General features: G+C 40.2%; 1 protein-coding gene across 2 annotated transcripts in view; it reads left to right on the top strand.

Annotated features, from left to right (window-relative positions):
- The window catches only part of lrfn5a (leucine rich repeat and fibronectin type III domain containing 5a), a 147,871-nt gene that overhangs the window by 58,684 nt on the left and 72,975 nt on the right, over positions 1–16,212 (top strand). For both annotated transcript variants that reach the window (XM_084742567.1, XM_084742569.1), the window contains one exon: positions 5,810–5,921. The gene's annotated coding sequence lies outside the window, so the exon portion shown is untranslated. The remainder of the gene's footprint in view (positions 1–5,809; positions 5,922–16,212) is intronic.

The raw sequence follows: 16,212 nt of genomic DNA on the forward strand, positions 1-16,212 counted from the left end.
CTGCACTATTTATTTTAGCCTCTGTGTGGTTAAAGGGAGAAACAGCAAGAAATGAAAGAACAGAACAGAGCGTACCTGTTCTGATGCTTCTAACAAACTCACAGGGGCTTTGGAAGGACTATTAATGACCATAACTAATATTAACCAGTTCATTGCAGGCTCATTCACATTTTTCTGATGGCTGTGGAGCTCATGGAGCTCTGTATTCAGGAAGCCCAGCTGTGTGAAACACACCTAGTCCACCATTTGCGGTGTTTTGCAATTTCTTGATGCTGCTCCTGTTTTCTATTTATAAGCGTAGAAAGGCACATAAGACACCGCCAATAATTCCCGCTGTATAGTCCTGGATAGAACAGAAAGTTTAGGCTGTGAATCTGCAGTGCAGTGCTGCTGGACACACACAGACAAACACGCATGCACGCACACACGTACAGACGCTGTTCTCCTCCGGCTCACTAACCTATTTCAATAATTCAAGAAGAGCATCTTGCTGGCTGGGAGGTAACGGCCTCTATCCACAGACCCTCATACACATACGCCCACTCACATGAACATAGTGTTTGCCATGCTTGGCAGTTTTACATCTATGCAGCTATATACACCAAACAAGCTTCAGAGATTTCATTCCATAAGGATTTGACATGTTTCGACACCCACTGAGCATGTGGGTGTGTGTGTCTGCTGTGTTGCAGATTGGTGTTTTCAATCCACATATTGCAATGATGAAACATGGAAACTAATTCATGCTAATGGACTGTGTGCATATTTGATGGATCCTGTTTTGCATTACTGGTGCCCCTGACAGGATCTACTCTATACTGTACGTGCGTGAGTATCTGTGTGTGTTCCAGGTGTGCAGGCCAACAACAAGGGCATCCGAGTAAACACACACTACTGGACATAATCCACTTTTTTAAAGAACAGGAGACAATAAAGTGTGGTTTATTACAGATTTTTAGCTGTTGAAGTTACACCTTTGAAATCTAACCTGTGGTCATTTTTGGACCAGAGGCTGTGGCAGTCAACAGCAAGCATCAAAGACAGCTTTGCTGCCAAATGTAGGTGCTTATCTCATCGGAAGAAAAACATCTAGTTCTAAAAACAGTAACTTAACTATAGCTTCTGTCAGGAATCATTGCTCTGCATCAACAGTCTATGATTCACATCAAGCTTGGTGGGCTCCACGCCACAAAATCAACTCATCTTTCTTACTTGTTATATTAGATTTAGTTTCTTTGCTGCCTTTAAATTAATCCTCTATGCAAAGCCCTCAACTTAATTACCTTAACTTAATTACATTACAGTAGACTTCCTAATCCCACTCAGACTCAAATTTGACATTTTGAGGGTTGGCTTGGTTGCTGTCTCACTGGGAGTTTAATGGAGGGATGATATCAGCTTTGTGCATTCAGGAAACAGATTGCTGCTGGATAAGTTAGCTTGCTGCAAGGACAGGAGCTGTAGGAAGGAAATATGTCCCACCCACCCAGTTAGGGTTAGGGTTGAGTCCTCGTAGCCGCTAACATTGCAAATCAGGAACTGATTTGAACATTGAAATGTGGGCTTGTCATCCAAAAACATGAAGAATGTATCATGCTGTTAGCTAAACAGCTAACTAATAAATCTTACCTTCGTATGACTAAAAGTTAAGAGTTATTGATGGGCGGTAATAGACAGTATCATTAAATCTTTGATCTAATCTGCCACATTTATATTTTAAACCCTGATGGTGAATTGAGTCCAAAATTATGCCTGTTATTAGGTGCATGTATGTATGATTAAACCCATTGCATCAATATCTCACTTGAGCCATGTAACCAAAGTTGCGAACCCTACACTGAAAGGGTTTTTTGCATGAGCCGGGGTGCTGTGATGACACGAGTCTCTGCTGCAGCCTCTCAGCAGGGGATAGTTGAGCTGCGCTGCTGTGGTCCTGTCAGGGTCAACCGCAGCCAACCTGCGACAGTCTCTTCCCATCAGCCGAGTCTTTCGCTGCCAAACTCGTGTGTCTTTGCTCGAGGGACTTGAGAGAAACCTTTGTTTTCTGTCTGCACTTTCACTTATAGGCCTTATTTAACGTTTATTAATCAGAGCTGTGTGAGTTTACTGCTGATCCAAACTTACATTATTGTGAAGTGCATTTTTTGAATTTGCATCAGGTTTAATGTAAACAGCAGCAACAAGAGCGTATACTCATAGATCTTGGGTTACAGTTTGCTTGGTTTAATCACTGCCATACCAGAAAGACTTTGACCATAATACATTTGTCTGTTTTTACTGTTTCAGTGTTTTGGTGTGAGACTGAGGGTAAAAACATGTCATAACCATAAAACTTTAATTTCTTACTTGTACTCTGTTCCCCTTTCCTCACAGATCACTTTAATATTTTATAGGCTGCTCAAGCAGAGCAAAGGTCCAGTTAATTTTACAAAATGTGGCGGTATTTGATAAAATATGCGCCAATGTGCACCTTGTGTTCCACCATCAAATCTTTATAACCCTTCAAATGAGTCCATGTTGTGATAATGGGTTGGTACACACATACATAATACCCTTTGACAGCGTGAAACATGAATGTCTAACGTCTGTGGGGTCTCTGTACGCTATCCATGCTGTGAACTCTAAAATAAAGAATAAACAAACTGTAAGTCAGCAGACTTCCTGCAGCTGTGCAGCCTAGTTATAGCATTTTCCAGTTTGGACTTACATAAGATATTGAATAATTGAGAGTAATTATTTTTAGGAGACTCTTCTTCTGTGAACAGAATTGTGACTCTTGCTCCACGTGGGGATTCGTCAAAGCTTTCATCATCACCAGGAACCCATGTTGAGCAAAGTTACTGAGGCATGTCACCCTGGGTATCCAGGCTCATTAAAGAGTACATGCACTCTTGTAAAGTCCGGACCAAAACTGAGTAAATGTGGTCTCACCCGAGGGACGTAGGCTCATTAGACTGCACCAGTTGTCTTCACCCATTGGGGAACTACGAGAAACTAACCACTGACCCACAGTTTATGTGATGCTGTTGTCTGTTGAAACTTTAATGCTTTCTGCCGTTATGGATTTCATCAAAGTTTAAATGCTGGTGCTGCTGTAATTGTCAGGTTATATTTCATAGCGACTGACACAAGAACTTGTGACTAATATTTTGGCTGCAAAAGCTTTTTTTAATGAAGGCAGCTATATAAATAGTATATTTCAAGCATAAGAAGGTGAGATAGATGACATTAGGTACAGTAGATGACTTTTATTTGTCTGTTTGTGTCTGTAAATAGCGGCCCACAAAAAAAGTACAGTGTGGAGTTACATAACAGCCTTGGACTAATTTCTGCTGTGCATGCAAATTGGTAGAACACTTTCCACTTTGTAGTCGTGGTTGTGCTTCTTTCGGGGTCAAATTCAGGACGGAACGCAATTTAAAATTTTGAAGGAGTTCATAAATAAACAAATATTTGGAGGAAGGAAACACTAATTAATTCATTAAAGCTGTGATTCAGTCATTTGTGTCATTTGGCTGCACTGCATGTTATCAAAAAACTAAACCAGCAAAGTTAGGTTGCTGAATATATGTGGTTTATACTCTATGGTTTATACTGGGAGGTGTCAAACTCTTTTTAGTTCATGACTGATCTCAAGTCAAACCAGTAAAACCACTGCTTTGCATAATAACCTATAGATAACAACACCTCATTTTTTCCTTTTTAATGATAAGAAGTACATGATGATAACTTTCACAATTAATGAACCAACCATGTATAAAACAGATGATGAATAGTCTCAGATGTTTCAAGAAAAATTGGTGCATTCGTCTCAGTTTTCCCCAGTCTACTGTCCTCACATGTGCATTACAATTTACAGATCACAGTGGATCTACAAATGCACAAAATAAAATGTATATTAAGTTAATTAAATGGGAAAAGAAAAGATCCACTAAATTCCTGTATGTTTTCATCATGACTACACCAACTAAAGTAGAACCTAATGAGGAAGAAGGGTAAGTTATTATCTGCCGTACAAATCATTTATAAATCTAAAGTTTTGGAAGCCTCTTAGCTGCAGGGTTCCAACATTGTTTTAAAATCAAAGTCTGATGAGATTTTTTAGTGAAGCTGCCGATTGACAGTATTTTGCAATAATAATTTTTAGATATGACCACAATAAGTGTTCTTTTTACAGAGAACTGTGTTCTGGTCTGGAATTAATTACATCCCTGCAATTTCTGCACTTTGTAAAGTCCTTGTAGGTGGTAGGTTTGCCACTCCTAGTCTTCCCTGTATCCAGTGGATATAAAGCTCCTGGCCTTGCACGCAGTAAAGGGTGTGGTCCCACATATTAACACCAGTCAATCACATTTGCTGCTCCTGGCAGATCTGCTGACAAAGAGGCTCTTTTTACCTCCGTATCGTTTCAGTTAGGGGCTTTTCCAAGGTCATAATAAGATGAGGGAATTAATAAATCACAAACCCAATCCATCATTCCATTCGTGCTATCCATCTATCTATGGTATCTAACATTTTAAAGTTGTCTGATCAGTCCAGTGATGTTTAAATAACTTTTTTACAGTAGTGTACTGTCAACTGAGACCACAATGATACATAAATAAGCTGTTTTTGTACAGTTGTATCCGTGATAGCAATCCAAAGGGCTGCTTTAGAAAATGTGGATATTCTGCATGTGATGAGATGGAGTGCATGTGTTTGTGCTGCTCTCGGCAGATTTTCTTATTGGCTGACTGTGATAACTCTTCGTGTGTGTGTGTGTGTGTGTGTGTGTGTGTGTGTGTGTGTGTGTGTGTGCATGTGCATGTGTGATTCTGCTGATACCAGACACCACCACGCTATTGATGTGAGAGCAGTCTCTAACTCTCCTCTGCATCTATCTTTATCTCCTTCCGTCTCTCGCTTTCCAACTTTCACATTCATCCCCCGTTACCTCTTTTTCCATCTCCCTCCATCCTCCCTTTGCTTTTTTTTTTCAGCTAACACCACCCCATCTCCCACTTTTTTTTCACCCTGTGCGCTCACTTCATTTTCTTTTCAACCCTGTCCTGCTCACCCTTCCCTCCACCTTACTCTTTGCCCTCATTCTCTTCCTCCTTGCCTCCCACCATCCATCCCTCCCTCCTCTGCCCTGCTGGCTCAGCTGGTACAGAAGCAGCCTTTGTTTCAGCTGCGTCCTCTATCCTTTGAAGGAGGAAAGCTGAAAAGCGAGGGGCAGGGAGGGATAGAGCAAAGACGTGAAGCATGGTCAGGCGAGGAGAGGCGAAAAATCCAAATGGGAAAATGGGATAAAAAGAGGAGATGCGTGGGAGGATAAATAGAAACAGGGGAGGCAAAAAAAAAAGGGGGGGGGGGGTTGGGGGTGAAGGAAGGAAGGAAGAGGGAGGGATATCTGGATCAATGGCCGGGGTTGTTCAAGTCATTGATATCCAGTAGCAACAGCATGTGAGGGCAGATTTCCTGTGTGGGGAGGATCGGGCTATAGGACATGTGCTCTCAAGGTAGCACACTTTCACTTGGTTCAATGGTGCACAGTCACAGGCGGCGCTTTAGTTCTCAGTTTGGCCAACCAAGCAGTTTATTAATAATGAAGCTGTTTTTGGATGCAGTCAGTGCTGTACAACCCTGTGTACCTTTACTGTACTGTTGCCCAAGTAGTCATCACTACAACTAACACCATGAATGTAACAAGTTGTCCAAATGTGAGAAACATAGAAAATGATTCACACAGCAAGGTTTTTGCTGAAATGTTCTTTTTGAGTCCAACATTGAACACCCATTTATTCCTCTTTATTTGTTTTTTTTATAGTGAGTGAAACCCAGAAAGAAGATTTTGGACCTTTACCCTCATCTAAGATGTTATAGCTGTGGTAACATGTGAATCCTGAGGCAGAGTGTTATCCGCTTTTACATCTCTGAAGGTAAGGCACTATTTTTTTATCCTTTTTTAAACGAATCAAAGGAATACTTTTTGAAAGATACATTTATTTGCTTTATTTCTGAGAGTAACATGAGAATAAACACTCTCCTGTCTGTACACTAAATATGAAGCTACAGGCAGCAGGTCGTTAGCCTAGCTTAGCATTAAGACTAGAAGCAGGGAGAAACAACCTGGCGCTTTTTAAAGGCAACAAAATATGTTTACCAGTCTTGGACCGAACATGATGTGTGTATACATATATATATATATATATATATATATATATATATATATATACATATATATATATATATATATATATATATATACATATATATATATATATATATATATATACATATGTCTTTTTTACAGGTTTGCCAAGTCTTTTTTTTACTTCCCCTTGTACAAATTGTCTGTGAATTAAATTATTATTAATTATGTTTAATGTAAAGCTACAATGCCTATAAAATGTCAGAAAACAGTCAGAAATGTCCATTCCAGTTTCTCAAAATGTATTATTTGTCCAAAACCCAAACATATTCAGTTTAATATGATCATAGAGAGAGAAGTGGAAGTGGAAAATGGAAACATAATTTTCTGCCATTTTTGCATGAAAATTTCCATTAACCAATAATTGACTATCAAAGAATTACTCAAGAAAGTGGAATTACTCTATTTCCCTAAATGTAGATTTGCTCCTTTAATAATCCTGCTGTGGATTTGTGTTATAAAAGTTTGGTCCTCTTGAGAATAAACTCTTCCAAAAGAGGTTTGCTGTAATGGAGGGCAGTTTAGCCTATTTTTGCTAGTAGCAGAAAACAGGCTCTGGCGATGCTCAGCAAAATTTGAGTCACAGTGTTTAAGGAAAGCAGGCTGGATCTGTGTCAGAGTTCCAGGGTTTGGGTTTGTCACCTGGATGCCAGACTGCCTTAGTTTGGCATCGTAGTAGAACCTGAGATGTAGTGGAATCTCCTTTAGTGTTTTTGGCTACATCTGACTTTATTTGCCCCTCTCAACCCCAGCGGAAACTTCAATAGTGTTATTTAGTTCTCTGTGAGTTTGCCATGGAAATTGGACTAGCCCCGTTTTGCCCTGTAGTGGAAACCAGGCTATCATGTTTTCAGTCAGTGTGAATATACGGTGGAAATTCAGGCTGGCCCAGTTTGGACTTACTGAAACCAGGTTGTACAAGACTCTGCCTTTGAAATCAACCTGGCCCACTTCATTTCATTAGGAATCAGCAAGGCCTGAGGTTTTAACCAGTGGTACAATCGCTCTTCCTCTTTGTTAATAAATCTTCACATGTGTCTCATTCTCACCCCTTTCTTCCATCCTACCCCTCCTCTCTCAGCATCTCTTATCTCCCCGCTAATGTTTTCAGGCGGGGATATGGTAGCTTGTCATCTTCATACCGGCTTTCTCTGTCAGAAGTCCACCTCTAACCTCCTTACCCCCTGAGACTCTGCTGCTGATTCCCTCTCCCCTGTGCCCTCCTTCTCTTTTCCCCAGTCTGCTTTCCCTTCTCCTCTCTTCAGCTGGCTGTTAGATCTACTTCTAACCTCGACACGTCCCTTTGGGATATGGCTGACTGCTGAACCTAGCTAGAAAGAGGCAGCAGGAAAGGAAAGCGGAAGCAAGTGGAGAGACGTGAAGAGAGTCTGTCTATCTATCTATCTATCTATCTATCTATCTATCTATCTATCTATCTATCTATCTATCTATCTATCTATCTATCTATCTGTCTATTAGGGATGTGCACGATTAGTTGACTATCAGCAAAGTCGGACAGATGGCAGCTTGTAAAACCAGCGTGGTTTGGCGGTGTTTTAATCTAGAAAATGGAAATAATGTTTAATGTAGACTGACAGAATAAGCTGGTATGTATTCACTCGACCAGAGAAACAGACACAGACCTAAACCTGTAAGTGGAACAGCTGCAGCTGCTGCTGCTAGCACTGCTAACTTTAGCCACACTGTGTGTTAGGCTGGCAGCTAACGTCAGCTCTGGGTCCTTTACCCACAGATACTGTCATACTCTTTGGTCTGAAAAGGTGAGGCATTTAGTGAGTTGTTGTCATGTTTTGTATATCAAAGGTTCGTATTGCACAGCGCAAAGTAGCGCGCATTTCAGCGGCATTTAAAGTATGATCTGGCAATTGTAGACTATGATTAACAGCTTCAAATGACTCTTAATACACACAGTATTTTTTTTTTCGGACAGTGTTTAACATTATAAATGAATAAATTCTGCTAAATTTTAACTGCTTTCTGAGTGTTTTCCTAGTGTTATACTAGTATATACTATTATAGTATATACTAGTATAGTAGTATACTATTATTAAATTTTGTGTTTAATTGACAGGGAAATTAGTCGCAAGGAACACCACTACTATCTATCTATTTGTTTATCTGTCTGCCTGCCTGCCTGTCTGTCTGTCTCTGTCTCTGTCTCTGTCTGTGTCTCTGTCTATCTATCTATCTATCTATCTATCTATCTATCTATCTATCTATCTATCTATCTATCTATCTATATGAAGCATGTTAATTGTGACTAAATCTGAATTCTTTCTATCTTTTCAACCTTGACACTATGTTCTCCAATCCACCCAGATTAATCGAAGTGGAAATAGAGGATGAGATAAACATGGTGTGTGTGTGTGTGTGTGTGTGTGTGTGTGTGTGTGTGTGTGTGTGTGTGTGTTTGAGCTATACATTTCTAACAATCCCTCGGGCAAATGTAAAATCTTCTCTGACCATAACGAATCTCACACACATGGATATAATGGGTGTTTGCAGAGATATAATCATAGCTAGAGGTGAAAAATTCTCACAGTGTAACATCCACTGCTCCTCAGTTGGAGAAATGCAAGCATGTGTGCACACGCGTGTGTGTGTGTGTGTGTGTGTGTGTGTGTGTGTGTGTGTGTGTGTGTGTGTGTGTGTGTGTGTGTGTGTGTGTGTGCTTGTCATGCCTTTCACAGAATCTTCATCATTGTTAATAATCACCCAAACTTTACCCTCCTCTTTTGTTTTTCATGCAATGATCCTGTGTGATTATTGGAAGTCTGCACCACAAGACTTAAAGGCATCTAGTGGTGAACTTGCAGATTGCAAACACATTGTCTCACTCTCCTTTTGCAACCTAGATGGTGGCCACAAAAGTCTAAAAATGTTGCTTCCTTTAAACCCCATTCAAGGTGCTTTAATGTGGCAGCAGCTCTTTCTATCCCTATTAAATCTATGAACTCTTCCAACCAACTACTCAGTCTAAAACAGGTTTGCAGTTCTTATCTTCTAATTCATGATAATTTTCTATTTAGTAGCAATATTAAACATCTAATTTTCTTTACAGAGAACCCATCTAATTTGTCCCCTCAATAAAAGCTTGTTTCAAATTCATCAGCAAATTAATCAACAATGAAAACGACTGTTAGTTGCTGCCATCATGGTACCATAAAGGTTGTTTTCTCAAACTTTGAATAACCATTCTCACAGGCAAACAAGTAAACAAGTAAACAAGTAAAGAAGTAAAGTGTGTAAAGTTGGCGGAGCTGCATTATCTATAAGTATGCACTTAGGCAATAATTAACTGGATTACTTTCAATACTGATTTTAAAAAGCCTATAAGAATGAATTTTAATATCATTCTGAAGAAAAACTAATTTTAATATACTGAATCAACGTCACTGATGAAATTGAAAAGGAAAATGCAAACAAGCAGGTCCGTGTACAGCACACCATGTAAAATAAATATAGCATGTGTTTGTTTTTCTTCTCACCTGGTACGTCTTTTCAGCACCTGTCAGTCATTCTTTCCTGCAACTGTGCAGATACACTGAAGGTTAGAGACATCAAGATATACAGTATGATTTTTTTTTTTTTTAAACTTTGTCATCGCTTCAGGGATAGAGGGATCGAGAGATGCAGAGACAGACAGGCAGAGAGATGAGAGATCAAACAACGGGCTCTGTTTGTTTTATCTTTTTTAATGAACAAAGTGGCACACATTTCAATGCTTTTGAGTTCAGTCAGAGGACGGCACGCTGAGGGGGGAATTCAACCTGCAACCCTACAGCTTCTGGGAGCAACTTGAACTGATGCTCTCTTTAGTGGATCCACCCCTCTGTGTGTGTGTGTGTGTGTGTGTGTGTGTGTGTGTGTGTGTGTGTGTGTGTGTTTCTACATGTGCTAAAGCCCTCAACTGCTCAGCAAAACAGATCAAAGTCAAAGTCAAGTCTTCCTCTGTCGCCTACTCACTTTGATGAATGGAAGCCTGGATGGACGGGTGGATGGATGGAGGGAGAGGAGGACGAATAAAAAGGGAGGAGGTGGAGAGAGGGGTGAATGAATGACTGAAAGCACAAGGAGTTCAGAGTGGATTGACGGATGCGGGGGGATGGAGGGAGTACGTGAGGTGGAAGTAGACGGATGAAAGGGTGGATGGATGGGTTTGACCTTTCCATCACCCTCTTCAGAACTGGCCCTATAAGGTGCAGATTTAGCCACGTTCTTTCCCTCTTTTTTTTCCTTTTTTCTCTCTTTTAGTGCTTTCTTCACCATTCACCAGGGAACCAGTACTTTTTATGCCTCTATTCTGGCAACAGCCTTTGCCAGAGGAATTATGCTTACTCAGGTAGTCCGTCCAGCCCATTTTCATTCATGTGATATCTTAGGAAGACTCTGACGTCTTCGAACTTTGTACACATGTCCACTTGGACTCAAGGACGAACTGATTAGGTACGAACTGATTTTAGTCTGCAAAGCATAGCACATCTGTGCTCTGATTTGTCCTCCACACAGCTGCAAGCTCCACCAGCAGCGTTTCAGAAGCATTTCAGCAATGGAGTGTTTTGCCCGTCTGATTGTTTATTTGCTCAGATTTTGTTGATTAGGTTCTCTTTCCTTGCTCTTTGTGCTTCTATTATGGATAAGCAGGCTACATGGTTAAATAGTTTATTTTCTATCTGTCTTTTTGATCGTGAGTCTGCAAAGGGTCTTTTATTTTGAAAATTAACCGGATTCTCCCTGCCTTCTTTCTGTGTCTGATTTCCTGCCTGTTTGATCTGCTCTGTGCTAATTGACGCGGCATTCGTCAAAAATAGACTCGGCACATATTTGAAGTGGTGTAGAGTGGAGAGCTGCTTCTGGGACATGCCAAGCTGCTGCTGGTGGAATCACAAGCGTTGTGTAGACTGGCTGCGATCAGCTCCAGCAGATGTGGCGAAGCTATAACATGACGGAGCCACAGCTGGTGGAATTTCTGTAAAACGGTCCTCTGTTCTCCTCTATAAAAATATTCTCTAAGTGAAGACAGCATGTTTCTCACTGGAAATTTTTCAATACAATCATACATGGAAATACATAGAAACATACATGTAAACTGCAACTTGACTAAGTACTATAATGTTTTTTTTCCCTAACTGTTTCTCCTCTTCTTTCTTCTTCCTTTTCCTATCCCCTTGCTGTATTTTTCCTTTTTGATTCCATCCCATAATTCATTTCACCCTTATTTTCATTCTTTCTTCTCCTCTCCTCTCCACTCCTCTCATCTTCTCCTTTCCTCCGTTAACCTCTCTGTTACCTCCTTCTCTCTGGCAGCTTGTGCGCGTGCATGTGTGTGTGTGATAATCTCGCCAGCCTGTGTCCACGTGTCAGTGTGTGTGCGTGTGTGTGTGTGTGTGTGTGTGTGTGTGTGTGTGTGTGTGTGTCTGTGTGTGTGTGTGTATGTGTGTGTGTTTCTCTCTCCTAGAGAGTTGAAAGGCTGCCTGGATCCCCGGGGGGAGTTTGGCAGCCGAGACCTGCCGAGGGCCAGCCAGGCCTGGGTCACCTAGCTAACCTCTTCCCTCTGCTTCGCCCCTGGCCCCCATGGGATAATAAGGTGTGAGGAGGGGTGATGGGGTGGTGGAGGAGAGAAGAGTAGAGATAAAAGGGGGAAAAAAAAAAAGGAAAAGGGACAAGGATAATTCATACATGAGAGCAAATGCAAATTCATAAGACACACACCCCAAGGTATTTAGTTAGTCATGCTTAAAACCTGCTCTCTCTTTCCCTCTGTTGCTTTTATGTGCAGTTGTTAGTCATGCCAAACCTTTCCAAAGTGGTCTTTTTTTTCTTATTGTGTTCCTTTGGTCACTAGCAGCAGACAAACACTTGCACACCACCTCACAGCATGACACAGATACCTGATTCAGGAGGCGCAAAAAGAACACAGATGCAATTTAACATGGCTTTTGATGTGACAAGGAAACAAATAAACAAAAAAAAAAGTGTAGAGAGGTGAATCAAGGTTTGTGCAAGTTAAATTTAAGCCTTTATTAAAGGATACTGTAATGTATACCAAGCAACTAAGGAATATAAATGTCCTAAAAGCAATGTCACAGTCAAATTATTTTTTATTTTTACAGCAGCAGCGTTGGTGCACGGTAGTTGCGATGTGAATAGACTTGCTGTGTCAGCTGTGTCCCTGCCTGCGCCTTATGTTTCAGCAAACATCGCTAAACACTTTAAAGACTATTCTTATTGACTGGTGCTTAAAAATAGCTTTTTTTTTTTTTTTTCCCCAGAACATTTCTTAACCCCGTCCAGTTACACCACATGTGGCACGTTCTCCGGGAATGACACCACACAGGCAATGCAGATATGAGCTGCATCCAAAATGTGTTGATCTGCCGATGACAGTGACACACATTACTACATTAATATTACATTACAGCAGGTAGACCTGAAACAGAGAACACAGAATCAATATAAATCTACTCCATCACCAAGTTGCTTGAGTGCAGGCTGGAAGTGAAGCCAGAAAACACATTACGCAGGCCACGCTAAAAAAGTAACATGTTCTGATACTTTTAAGTCACTTGACTTCAGTAAAAATGAAAAGTTGTAATACAAAATGATCATTCCACTAATTTAATCATATATCAGAATTGCATTTTCATTCAGTTTTTACCATATTGTGCCGGCCTATGATCGGCCACTTCAGTTTTCCCTTATGGATCTACAGGCCTCATTACAGTAACTGCTGCAGTAACTGCTGCTCATACCAGTGTCTCCCAAAACAACATCTATCAAAAATAGAATTTGGCCATTTTTGAGGTGGAGCAGAGTGGAGAGCTGTTTCTGGGATGAGCTGCAGCACTTCTAGTGGAATCACAAACATTGTGTAGAATGGCTGCGCAGCTGTAAAGGGATGCAGCCATGCCTGGTGGAATCAAGCCATAAGAAGAACATCATTTAGTTTTGGTTAAAATAAATATGTTAGTTACGTTAAGTTACATTGAGTTACTTAGCACAACATGAGATAAGTTACATTAAGTACATGATGTCAAAGTAAGTCAACATTGACTTCTTTTGGCTTTACACAGGACAAACAGCTGGTCAATGCTTGGGTATGTTTCACCTATCCATCCAGCCGCAGACCTTGTTGCTAGCTACACATCAAGTGCGAGCTTGGTTCAAAGTCCAGCATATTAGATTTATGGGGACTGTTGTGTTTCCGTTACCTCAGATCTCAGCCATGTTGCACTGTCATGTTTCTACTGAAGCCCAGAATCGACAAACCAAACACTGGCTCATTTTTTTGCGAGATTTGCTGCCGCCCAATGCATTTGGAAGGGGAGGGTGAGGCCAATTGTTCTCAATCTGCAAGCTCACTTCTTGATGCCACTAAATCTGACACATTGATCCTTTACAGTAAATGTGTTGTAAGGATTTAGCAGTTCGACAAGAGCAAAAATGAGACTTGTCACCAGTGAATGCAGCCACATTACTATTTAAATAGCAGAGTAAATATATTATGCTACAATTTACAGCACAAGCTTTGAAGCAGAAACACAAAGATTGTGCTGTTTCTCAAATGGATTGAGGAATTTCCTTTTTTTTTTTCCAATGCCAGGTGTTGAAAAGAGCGTAAGTCTGACGTGAAGGTTTTTTCCAACATGTTTCCCTTTAGTCACATAAATGAGAAAATGTATGGTGACATGGGGTCTTAATTCTGAGAATAAATCAAAGAGTTCCTCTGCCAGCCATCTTCATTTGTTTACAGCAATTACACCAATATGGACCACTGAGTTTGGCAGTGATTTCCTGCAGGAAAAGTAGAACACATGCTTGCTTTGCTGAATATTTGTATAAAGGGATGTTATATCAAACAGACAATGCTGCTTGTTTCCCTCTTGTTTTCTGGCGTATTAGGGCCATTTCATCTTGTTTATCTTTTTCTTTTGAAATGCAATAGTATATTACCGACAATACTCCTCAGGATTTTGTTATCTTTTGTATAGGAAGTGAGTCTCTGTCTCTAACACTACTTCATCATGTTGCACACACTCATATTATTCCCGACTCCCTCTCTGAAGTTCTCGGCTCTTCTCTCCGTGTCTATCTGTTGTCCTCTTACCGTAGGCAACGGCAGGAAATGGAGTGTGTGAAACAGGATGTGAGGGTAGCCATACTTGTTTATTGTATACTGAAAGCCCACAGCCTGGCTGGAAACCACAGATGGATGACAGAAATGGACGGAGACAGTGGGGTTAGGGACACAGACAGGGGCTGGTTCTGTTTCCACTCTGTGTTTTTTTAGGCTTGTGACGGCATTTCAGATCGCACAGAAACGTTGGTGAGGGTGTGACCCCAGTTCTGCTAAAAATTCAGGAGAAGGTCTCAAGAAATAAAGCAGTGAAGGGGAACCATGATTTTCTAACAGCACTGCAGACATGTAGTTGTGGAAAACATAAATTTTAGGTGTTCACTGTCTATTATGTAATGTCCATTGTGTTGTCATACCTTTCATATTGCAGGGATTTTAATGGGTACTAAGCATTTTTTTAAAATCAAAAGTTTGTCGACCAAATTTGGATGTAGGTAATTATGAAAAGAAGTAGGGATGAAACAGTGACTAAGCCTTTTTACACCCTAAAAACTGTTTCAAGGTAATATTAGCCATTATACTTAATGGTCTTCTTCTAAAAATACAGTTAGTTGTCAATTCTAATTAAACACATCCCTCAACAAATGATACAGCAGGCCTCATGCAAGAACATTTTCGTATTCTTGTCTCACATTTCTGCTACTTTTTTTTTTGTATGAAGGGCTCTTATGAACACGCCAAGTCAGAGTAAAAAAAACGCTCGCAACTTCAGAGAACCGTGTAAATTATCCACCTGTGAGTATTTGATCGCACGTGCATGACACTTGTAAATTAGGTTAATTAACACCCCAATAATAACATATATGGCTGCACTTCCTGCCCCATGTGTCAGGAAGTGTTCATGAAAATGATATCAGAAAGACAAAAGAAGAACTTTACGAGTTTGGAGTTTGACGTCCTGCTTTCAGAGATCCATAAAGAAGTCAAGCTTCAGTCTATGACACTGTGATTATTAAAGCTCAGGCTATTGACTTTGTAGAAAAATACAAGTACCTTGAGACATTGTGAAAATTGTAAGGCAGCGTGTGAAAAGGCACATCAGCGTATGTTTTTGTTCCACTTTGATAAAAACTCTTTTATCAGGTTTTCATTGAATCAGCCCTGTTCCCATGTGTCCTGGTTACATTGTAATGTGTCTCTGAAAAAAACAAAAATTCCCTAACCTAAATTGTCAAGTTTCTTTTCTCCTCACAGCTGCAGCAGTCTTCAGGACTGTTTCTTTCCCTTACATAACGAACTCCAGCTCCTTTGCTGTGGCTATCGGTTTGTGGCCCCTAGGTGGACAATAAAACGATACAAAAATGCTTTTGTACCTGCAGCTATTGCACCAGTAAACAAATGTAGCATGATATGATGCACTTTAAACTTTTGAGTGATTGTGTGTACAAGCACTTTGTCATAACCTTATTGGGATGCTTTTGATAGTATTTTTGATACTGTCATGATACTTCTTTTGATGTCCTTTGAAGCTTTGGCCTTGTGGTGTCTTGTTATTAACCTGGTAATGCAGAATCTCTCATGTGCACAAAAAGTTTAACCTTGAGCACAAAAGACCTTGAACCTTGATTGTCATTGTAGTTAATGGCAGGAATAATAACACTGTCTGAGCCAGTTCATTTTTAGAGCACTGTGGATATAATGTGTACGTTACTGGTAACAGTAATTGATTCCAGTATGTTGTAAAAGCACAAACCAGATGTGTAAAGAGCAAAATGTCCTTTCCAAAATGTATAATGCACTATGCTGGGATATCACTGATTTATGGAGAACTAGATCAAAATATGTGGAAGCAAAGAAAACCAATCAGTTGAATTGTAGAATTTAGTCACTACTATATACTTAAAGTTGACATTTGATTAAA

Source organism: Lutjanus erythropterus, chromosome 18 (assembly GCF_056507025.1).
Source record: "Lutjanus erythropterus isolate fLutEry1 chromosome 18, fLutEry1.hap2, whole genome shotgun sequence".
NCBI lineage: Eukaryota > Metazoa > Chordata > Actinopteri > Lutjaniformes > Lutjanidae > Lutjanus > Lutjanus erythropterus.